The following is a 10,368-nucleotide window of genomic DNA, read 5'->3' on the forward strand; positions in this document are numbered from 1 at the left end:
TAATAATAATAATAATAAAAAACCTGGAAAAAAAAAAAAAAACATTCTTCTTTCCTAGGACTCGAGGTCTGTAATGGGAGGGACTGCCCTGAAGATCTCTGAAATGCCTTCAAGGCATTTCCCCCATTGTCTTGGTTGTTAGCATTTGGTTCCTCTTTACTTATGTAAATTTCTGCAGTTGGCTTGAATTCCTCCCCAGAAGATTGGTTTTTCTTTTATACCACATGGTCAGCCTGCAAATTTTCCCAACGTTTATGCTCTGCTTCCCTTTTTAAGTTCCAGTTTCAGACCACCTCTTTGCTTAGGCATATGGGCATATACTGTTATAAGCAGCCAGGTCACATCTTAAATGTTTTGCTGCTTAGAAATTTCTTGCACCATATTCCCTAAATCATCACTCTCAAGTTCAAGCCCAATAAGGTCCTCATGTCCATCTGAGACCTCCTCAGCCTAGCCATCTCTGTCCCACTGTCAGTATTTTGGTCAAAACCATTCAAGTCTCTAGGATGTTCCAAACTTTCTCTCATCTTCCTGTTTTTTCTGAGCCAACCAGACTGTTCCAACCTCTGCTCATTACCCAGTTCCAAAGCTGCTTCCACATTTTCAGGCATCTTTATAACAATGCACTGGAACAGGAATTAAAAGAAATTAAAATGTGTAAGCAAAACTCAGTTGTATGTAAGAAAATCCAATTCCCCCTGAAGAAGAGAAAGAGCTGGGGTCCTTTAAAATTAACTGCCTGCTTTTCTGCAGCTAGTGAGTCTTATCTCTCCCTTTCCCAGGCGTTGTGAAGACCCTGTTTCTCTAGCTGTGCAGCTGCAAGGTCGCTAAACAGATAATCTCAAGTTATAAAACATGTTGTTCCTTGAAAAGTAAGAAATAACGTAACGCATGTCTTAATTGAATAACTGTCTTTGTTTCTTGGTTCTGTAATATGCTTCCCCTGTGCATATCGCCCCCTGCTCCACAAAATACTTAAAAGGTAACCGGACTGTTTGTTGAGGGCTCAGTCCATTGGATGTTAATCTGACTGGGACGGTGCACCTAAATAATTAAATAATTCCTCCTCAACCCCTCCATCTCTCTGATTCCTTAATTATCCCGCTGCAGCACCACTGCTAGGTACTAATTTTCTGTAGTAGTCTGTTCTACACTGCTTTAAAGAAATATCTGAGACTGGGTAATTTATAAATAAGGTTTAACTAACTCACTGTTCCACAGGTTGTACAGAAAGCATGACTGGGGAGGCCTCAGGAAACTTTCAATCATGGCTGAAGGGGAAGCAGACACATCTTACATGGCCAAAGCAGGAGGAAGAGAGCGAAGAGGGAGGCTAGAAGGAAGTCAGATGACAACAAAGAACCATAAAAATAAATTACTGGGCCAGGCGCAGTGGCTCATGCCTGTAATCCCAGCACTTTGGGAGGCTAAGGCAGGTGGATCATGAGGTCAGGAGATCGAGACTATCCTGGCTAGCACTGTGAAACCCCATCACTATGATAAGACAAAAAAATTAGCTGGGTGTGGTGGCACGTGCCTGTAGTCCCAGCTACTCAGGAGGCTGAGGCAGAAGAATGGCGTGAACCCGGGAGGTGGAGCTTGCAGTAAGCCGAGATTGAGCCACTGCACTCCAGCCTAGGCAACATAGCCAGACTCCATCTCAAAAAAGAAAAAAAAGTCTATTACCAACTGAGAATTCTATACTTGGCCAAACTATGCTTCAGAAAAAAAAAAAGAAAGAAAGAAAGAAAAAATTAAGTATTCACAAGTAAAGTAAGATTGTTTTTCTATCTGATCTGCCCTACGAGAAATACTGAAGATATTGTCTCAGGCTGAAATAAAAGAATACTAGATAGTAACTCAAGTCTACACAGAGAGCACACTCATAAACTACAGAGGTAGTTTAAAAGTATTTGGTTTTGTTCTCCTATTATGCTTAAAAGAAAACAGCATAAAGCAATAATTATAAAACTGAGTTGGTAGGATTATAATGTTTAAATATATGTATGTATAACATATATGTGTGTGTGTGTGTGTGTGTGTGTGTGTATATATATATTTATAGTGTGCATCACAGTAATAGCAGAAAGGATGAAGGAGGAAACCAGGTATACTGGAGCAAAACCTTTGTATGTTATTGAAACTAAATTAGTATTGATTCAAACTACATTGTTTTAGACTAATGTTGTAATTGTAAGCCCAGAACAAACAAAGTTTGACAATTCACACTTCCTGATTTCAAAACTTACTATGAAGACACAGTAGGCCGGGCGCGGTGGCTCAAGCCTGTAATCCCAGCACTTTGGGAGGCCGAGACGGGCGGATCACAAGGTCAGGAGATCGAGACCATCCTGGCGAACACGGTGAAACCCCGTCTCTACTAAAAAATACAAAAAAAACTAGCCGGGCGAGGTGGCGGGCGCCTGTAGTCCCAGCTACTCGGGAGGCTGAGGCAGGAGAATGGCGTAAACCCGGGAGGCGGAGCTTGCAGTGAGCTAAGATCCGGCCACTGCACTCCAGCCCGGGCGACAGAGCGAGACTCCGCCTCAAAATAAAAAAAAAAAAAAAAAAAAAAAAAAAAAAAAAAAAAAAAAAAAAAAAAAAAACAGACACAGTAATCAAGACAGTGTGCTACCAGTATAGGAAAAACATATAGATCAATGGGATACAATTGAGTTCAGAAATAAACCATTTTAGTCAATTCATTTTTTACAAAGATGTGAAGACAATCAGGAAAAGAATCAACTTTTTAACAAATTGTACTGAGACAACTGAATATCCAGATGCAAAAAATAAAATTAGACCCCTACCTCACACTATATACTAAAACTAATTCAAAATGAACCAAAGACCTAAATGTAAGGCATAATACTATAAAACTCTCAGAAAAGTTCTAAATCTAATCTCTGTGAAGTTGGGCCAGCAAATGCAGGCAATGTCTTTTTTGTTTGTTTGTTTTGTTTTTTGTTTTTTTTTTGTTTGTTTGTTTTTTAGTTATGATACCAAAACACAGACAACAAAAGAAAAGAATGGCAAATTAAATTTCACTTAAATTTAAAACTTTTGTGCTTCAAGAGACACTGTCAAGAAAATGTAAAGGCAGCCCACAGAAAAGGTAGAAATATCTGCAAATTATGTATCTGGTAAGAGACTAGCATCTAGAATATATAAAATATCACAACTCAATAAAAACGAAACAACCTAATCAGAAAAAGTCATACATTGTATAAATCTATTTACACAAAATGTCCAAAAGACAGAAAGAAGACTAGTGGTTGCCAGGTACTTGGGGGAGAGTGAGGGAGAATGTCTGCTAAGAGGTACAGGGTTTCTTTGGAGGTTGTTCTTAATGAAAATGTTCTAAAATTAGATAGTAATGATGGTTGTATACCTCTGTAAATATATTTAAAATGATTGAATTATATACTTTAAGATGATAAATTTTATGGTATGTGAATTATATCTTAATAAATTATAAAAAGTGGTACAATAAACATCCTTCCCCATGTCTCTCAGTGCATCAATTGTATACATGTTTATACACTCTATGGACCTATAGCTGGAAATTCTGGGTTGTAGATTTTCGGTTTTGCTAGAACTTGACAAATTTCTCTACAAACTAGTAATATACATTTATAATCCCACCAGTCATGTGAGAAAGTTCAAGTTTCTTTTATCTTTGCCAATATTTGAAATTATTATTTTTATTATTTTCACTTGTATTTTAGTATTTTTTAACTTATTAGCTGAGAAATAATATTTCAGTGGTTTGTTTTTTCATAACTTCAAGTGAGATTACAAATCTTTTAAAATATTTATTGGCCATTCAGTTTTCCTTTTCTGTGAATTTTCTATTCTTATCTTTTGCCCAGCTTCTACTGGACTGTTGGTCTGCAGAACTACCTTTCAGTGCTGGTAACATAGAAACCAGAAACTTTCCCACCCCTCAATAATGACAGGTGATCATTCGTAGCCACTTGGGCATGCCAGTACGTTCTACCACATTCATTCCAGAATGGAATCTTTGAAATATATGGTTGCCATAACAAGTGTCAACATTTCAAAGAATTTGCTTGCTTGATAACTATCTAGAGTATTTTACCTTTGGCTAAGAGGTAATATACTAGAGTTTCTCTTCACTACTTTGTCTCATCAGTGATTACAGAGAAGTTACAAATATGTAAGTGAATTCCTATTAATATTTCAGTCAGTCAAAAGCTTGTCTTTTTTTCTAATTCTGACTATTTTTCTTAATTTTTGTTCTGTTAAGAGAAAGGATTATTAATACATTAGAAAATTACATTACTGGCCGGGTATGGTGGCTCACGCCAGTAATCCCAGCACTTTGGAAAGGCTGAGGCAGGTAGATCATGAGGTCAGGAGATCGAGATCATCCTGGGCAACTTGGTGAAACCTTGTCTCTACTAAAAATACAAAAATTAGCCGGGTGTGGTGGCGGGTGCCTGTAATCCCAGCTACTCAGGAGGCTGAGGCAGGAGAAACACTTGAACCCGGGAGGTGGAGGTTGCAAAAAAAAAAAAAAAAAAAAAAAATTATATTACTAAGGGCCCTCATCCAGAAATCTTACCAAATTTACCAATTGGAAGAATTCATCTCTATTAATTAAATCTCCTAACTTCATGCCTTACTAGTAAGGGTTCTCTTATTAGTAAGGATAAGAGAAACCACAACTATATAGATAAATATATTTATTATAAGGTATTGGTTTACACAATAATAGAAGCTAGGAAGTCCCAGATTCTGCTTTCTGCAAGACAGAGACTGAGGAGATCCAGTGGTGCAGTTTGAAGGCCTGAGAGCAAGAGAATTGATGATAAAAAGTCCAGCCTGGTTCTGAGGATTTCGAACCAGAGCACTGAGGGCAGCAGATTTGTGTCCCAACTCAAGTAGTCAGGCAAAGAGAAAACTAAGCATTCTTCTGCCTTCTTGTTTTATTCAGGCCCTCAAAGGATTGGAAGATGTTGACCCACATTAGGGAGTGTCATCTCCTATACTCAGAACACCAATTTAAATGCTAATCTCTTCTGGAAATACCCTCACAGACATACCCCAAAATAATGTTTACCAGATATCTGGGCATCCTATGGCTCACTCAGTTTGACATATAATATTAACTAACTATAATGAGTTCCCACATTGAAAATTTGGAACCCATATACATATCCTTAAGCCATATTTAATCTCCAAATAAAGTCAATAACAAGCTCATAATTCCATTTAACATGTTGAAATGTAGCATGATTGATAAGGAATCAGAGAGACCGATGGGGTTGAGGAGAATATTTATTATTTAGGTACACTGGCCCAGTCGGATTAACATCCAAAGGATTGAGCCCTGAGCGAAGAGTTACCTTTTAAGCATTTCGTGGGGCAGGGGGAGATCTGTGCAGGGGGAAGCATATTAGAGAAGCGAGAAACAAAGACAGTTATTCAATTAATTGAGACATGCATCACATCATTTCTTACTTTTCAAGGAAAAACATGTTTTACGACTTGAGTTTATCTGTCTAGTGACCTTGCACCTGTACAGCTAGAGAAACAGGGTCTTCACAATGCCTGGGAAAGAAGACGAGATAAATCTCACTAGCTACAGAAAAACAGGCAGTTAATTTTGAAGGACTCCAGCTCTTTTTCTTTCTCAGGGAGAACTGGGTTTTCTTACATACAACTGAGTTTCTGCTTACACATTCTTTAATTTCTTTCAATTCCTGTTCCTACATATGTCCTGCATACAAATGAAAATGCACTAAACCCTTATCAGAGGAGGAGATAAAGTCCTTCAGCGATGTTTACTCTCTCCTTGATGTCCTGTAACTTAAATAATTTATGTAACATTAACAATACTTAAATACTAGAATATGAAGTCATTACATTTTATATTATGTGATAAGAGAATAAGAAAAGAAAAAATATTTGCTAATATATACACACAGTTATGTATTCAGAACAAAATTAAGAGGAAATACTAAGAGACACACTAAGGGATCTTTTGTATTGCAGATATACTCTTCCTTCCCTCTATTATGGAATAGTAGTCCAATTTCTCTTTAGTAGTGTGGGTCAGTCCAACCAGCACCATAACTCCCTTCTTAGCCTGTTGACTCAGAAGCACAAGGAGACCAAGGTGGCCAGGTGGCAGTCTTAACTTCCAGTTTAATGGAATTATTGTTGTGTCCCCTGATGGAATAATTCTTCCCTCCAGAACTGAGATCTCTAAGACAGCAGAGCATAATGTCACAAGAACAGGAAGCTAGTGGGTCACTAAGGATAATAGTGAGTGGTGCAACTCCTATTTTCACCCCTTGATCCATAGACCCAGGAATCCTGGTTATGGAAGAAATAGCACTATAAATTGAACACATTCAGAGCATATTCAGTTTTCTGGAGAATCTTGCCCCAGCCCTTCTAGGTATTGACATCTAGCTGGTGATATAACTGAGTCTTCAAAAGGTCATTCCACCATTCCATCAAACAAGTAGCTTTAGGATGGTGGGGAACATGGTAAGACTAGTGAATTCTATGAGCATAAGCTGATTGCCCCACTTCTTTTGCTGTGAAGTGAGTTCCTTGATCGGAAGCAATGCTGTGTGGAATAACATGATGGTGGATAAGACATTCTATAAGTCCACAAATGGTAGTTTTAGCAGAAGCATTGCATACCTGGAAGGCAAATCCATATCCAGAGTGTCTATTTCAGTAAGGACAAAATGCCTCCTCTTCTATGATGGAAGCAGTCCAATGTAATCAACCTGGCACCAGGCAGCTGGCTGATCACTCTGGGCCATATCAAGGACTCAGTGTTTTACTCTGCTACTGGCATATTGGCCACTCAGTAGTGGCCATGGCTAGGTTATCCTTGACAAATGAAAGTCCATATTGCTGGACCCATACATAACTTACATCCCTGATACTACGGCTACTTTGATCGTGAGATTATTGGGTAATGACAATAGTAGCTGAAGAAATAGCCCAATTGGTATCTACAGAATGTGTCATCCTATCTACCTGATTATTAAATAATCCTCAGCTGAGATCGCCCTTTGGTGAATATTTACTGGGAACACAAATATCTTTAAACTTTTTGCTAATTCAGAGATGTCTATCCACATATCTCTTCCTCAAATTTCTTCATCAATTTTCCATCATGTTCCTTCCAAGTTTCTGACCATCTAGAAAAATAATTGGCCACAGTCTATGAAATCAGTATATAATCACACATCTGGCTATTTCTCCTTCCAATCAAAGTAAAAAATCAGATTCAGTGCTCAAAGTTCTGCCTACAGGGAGGATTGCACTGCTTGGGGTTTTGCCCACTGGGAATATTTCTCTTGACCATTGTCCTTCAGAGATGTCCCAAAAGGGGACTATCGGGATACAGTCATCCACTTTCAAGTTTTATCTGTATATCATGTAGAAACATCTGTAAACCAGGCTGTTTTCTTCCTCTGTCAATTGATCATAGGGAACTCCCCATGAGGCCATAGTTGCAGGCAAATAAAGAGAAGGCAGGGTAGCAGGAGGAAGGATCATGGGCTTTTGACCACTTCTTTATGTAATTTACTTGTGCCTTCAAGACCTGCTCATGCCTGATCACATATATATCACTTCCATTTGATGATGGAATACTTCTGTGCACACCCAACTTTATGGCTTGGTGGGTTGTATAACACCAAGTTCATGATAAGCAGCTCAGGTCACATGGTAACTTGGTGCCATATGGTCAAGCATTCAGTCTCCACTAAGGCCTAGTAGCATGTCAAAGGCTATTTCTCAAAAGATGACTAATTATCTGCAGAGGAGAGTAAGGCTTTGCTCCAAAATCCTGGGGGCTTGCACTTAATTCACTGCCAAAGGCTCCAAAGAGCATCATTATCTGCCACTGATGCATCAAGCACCATTGGATCTGCTGGATCCTATTGTCCAAGTACCAGAGCAGATTATACAGCAGCCTGGACCTGTTTCAGAGTCTTCTTTTATTATGGGTTCCATTTAAATTAGCAGCTTTTTAGATCACTTGGTGAATGTGCTGGAGTAACACACCCAGATGAGAAATATGTTGTCTAAAATCTGTAGAGGCCCATTGGGCATTCTGCTTCTTTTTTGGTTTTAGGAGGTGCCAGATGCAACAAGTTATCTTTAACCTTACAAGGGATTTTTCAACATGCTCCACACTACTGGACTCCAAGAAATTTCACTGAGATAGAAGGCCCCTGAATTTTTGTCAGATTTATTTCCCATCCTCTGGCACACAGGGGTCCTGCCATAAGTTTAGAGTATTGCTACTTCTTGTTCAGAAAGTCCAGTAAGCACAACGTCATCAATATAATGAATCAGTGTGATGTTTGTGGATGGGCAAGTGATCAAGACTCCTGAAAACTAAATTACGACATAGAGCTGGAGAGTTGACATGCCCCTGTGTAGAACAGTGAAGGTGTATTGCTGGCCTTGCCAGCTGAAGACAAACTGCTTCATGTGCACCTTACTGAAAGGGATGGAGAAATAAAGCATTTGCCAGATTGATAGCTGCATACCAGGTACCAGGGAATATGTCAATTTGCTCAAGCAATGAAATCACACCTGGGACAGCAACTGCATTTGGAGTTACCACCTGGTTAAGTTTATGGTAATCCACTGTCATTCTCCAAGATCTATCTTCTTCACAGTCCAAATAGATAATTTAAATGGGGATGTGGTGGGAATGACCACCTCTGAATCATTCAAGTCCTTGATGATGGCACTAATCTCTGCAATCCCTCTAGGAATGCAGTATAGATTCCAGCTTACTATGTTCCTAGGTAGAGGCAGTTCTTGTGGCTTCCATGTGGCTTTTCTTGCCATAATATCCCTCACTTCACAGCTCCAGCAAGCAGCATGGGGATTCCACTAGCTACTCAGCATGTCTATTCCAATTATGCATTCCAGAACTGAGGAAATAACCTCAGTTATAACAAACAACTCTGTACTAACCCAGGATGGATTTGGGGACACACTGGACCCACTGTTAGAAGGACCTGAGCTACACTCCATTGAACTCCTGACCTCCCTAAATCCCTATTCTGACTGGACGGTCAGAATGACATTTTGGGTTTCCTGGAATTATTGTCAGTTCAGAACCATTGTCTAGTACGTCCCAAAAGTTCTGATTATTTCCTCTCCCCAAGGCACACTTACCCTGGAAAAAGCCATAGGTCCCTTTGTGGCAGTCTGGGAGAAAGATTCACAGTATAAATTTTGGTAGTATACTAAAGTCCTTCTTCAAAGGGACACTGCCTCCCCTTCACTCAAGGAATTCTGGGTTTACAAGCCAGCTTAAGTCTGGGAAATGATTGAGGAATCATGACTTGATTTTTTATTTAGGTTAGATTTTTGTTTACTTGACCTCAAACGTTTATGCTTACACAAATCAAATAAGAATTTAATAGGCCTCCTATCTGTTTAACTTCTAGGAATGCCATGATCAACTAGCCAATACCATAGGTTCACAAGAGTCAGACTATTTTGACTGCTGCTTTGAGTTTTTGTTATTCATTAAGGCAACCACACTCATCTTTCCATTGGCTGTTGAGCTTGCCCCTTTGCCCCTGCCACTCTGAAATCCAGTTATCCTCATCACATTTATATTTCCCCATTCAATGGCTCCAGTTTCCACCATAGTAGGGTCTTATCTACAGAAAAGAGCAAGCACAGAGCTCCTCCAGGATGCTGGGACTTCCCTCACAAATTGCTTGCTATAGTGGTGAAAGATGTGTCTTCTGGACACTCCCAGCATGAGGGACTAGGTCTTAAATGACAAATTCACTCTTAACATTCCAATCTCCCTAAGCCTTTGAATCCCTTTTCTGCATTAAGCTATACAGGTCTGGCATTTCTAACTTTCTCCTCATGGGCCACTTTTTGGTCCATGTTTTAGCCAACCAACAAAACAAGTAGTTAGAGCCATTTCTAATTCCCTGAGCTGCACCATTAAATGCAGAATCTCTGCTTAGTGAGCCCATATCAATAAATTTGGCCTAATTCAACTTTCTGTTTCTTCCCCCATTATCCCACAGCTTTAATAGCCATTTCTACACAGGTTCCCTGGATTTCTGCTTGTAGAAATAAGAAAACTCAAGCCATTCTTTTGGAATGTAGCACATTTCCTTATGGGTCACACCTTGTACCTTGACTTTAGGGACCCTCTGGAACTTAAGTCTAGTTACGGGTCTAGAAGCAAAGAAGAGGTGGGAGTGGGTCCCCTGAGAAGACTCAGCATTATCTTGCTTGGCAACTGCCTCAGGGGAGGCAATTACAGTTTCCTCCAGCAATGTAGAGTAGACACACACACACACACACACACACACAAGAGAG

General features: G+C 39.4%; 1 protein-coding gene across 2 annotated transcripts in view; it reads left to right on the top strand.

Annotated features, from left to right (window-relative positions):
* The first annotated feature begins 4,064 nt into the window (after positions 1-4,064).
* MROH9 (maestro heat like repeat family member 9) overlaps positions 4,065-10,368 on the top strand; it is a 133,122-nt gene continuing 126,818 nt past the window's right edge. For both annotated transcript variants that reach the window (XM_017866873.1, XM_017866878.1), the window contains exon 1: positions 4,065-4,180. The gene's annotated coding sequence lies outside the window, so the exon portion shown is untranslated. The remainder of the gene's footprint in view (positions 4,181-10,368) is intronic.

The sequence above is a fragment of the Rhinopithecus bieti genome, unplaced genomic scaffold (assembly GCF_001698545.2).
Source record: "Rhinopithecus bieti isolate Rb0 unplaced genomic scaffold, ASM169854v2 scaffold_1853, whole genome shotgun sequence".
Taxonomy (NCBI): domain Eukaryota; kingdom Metazoa; phylum Chordata; class Mammalia; order Primates; family Cercopithecidae; genus Rhinopithecus; species Rhinopithecus bieti.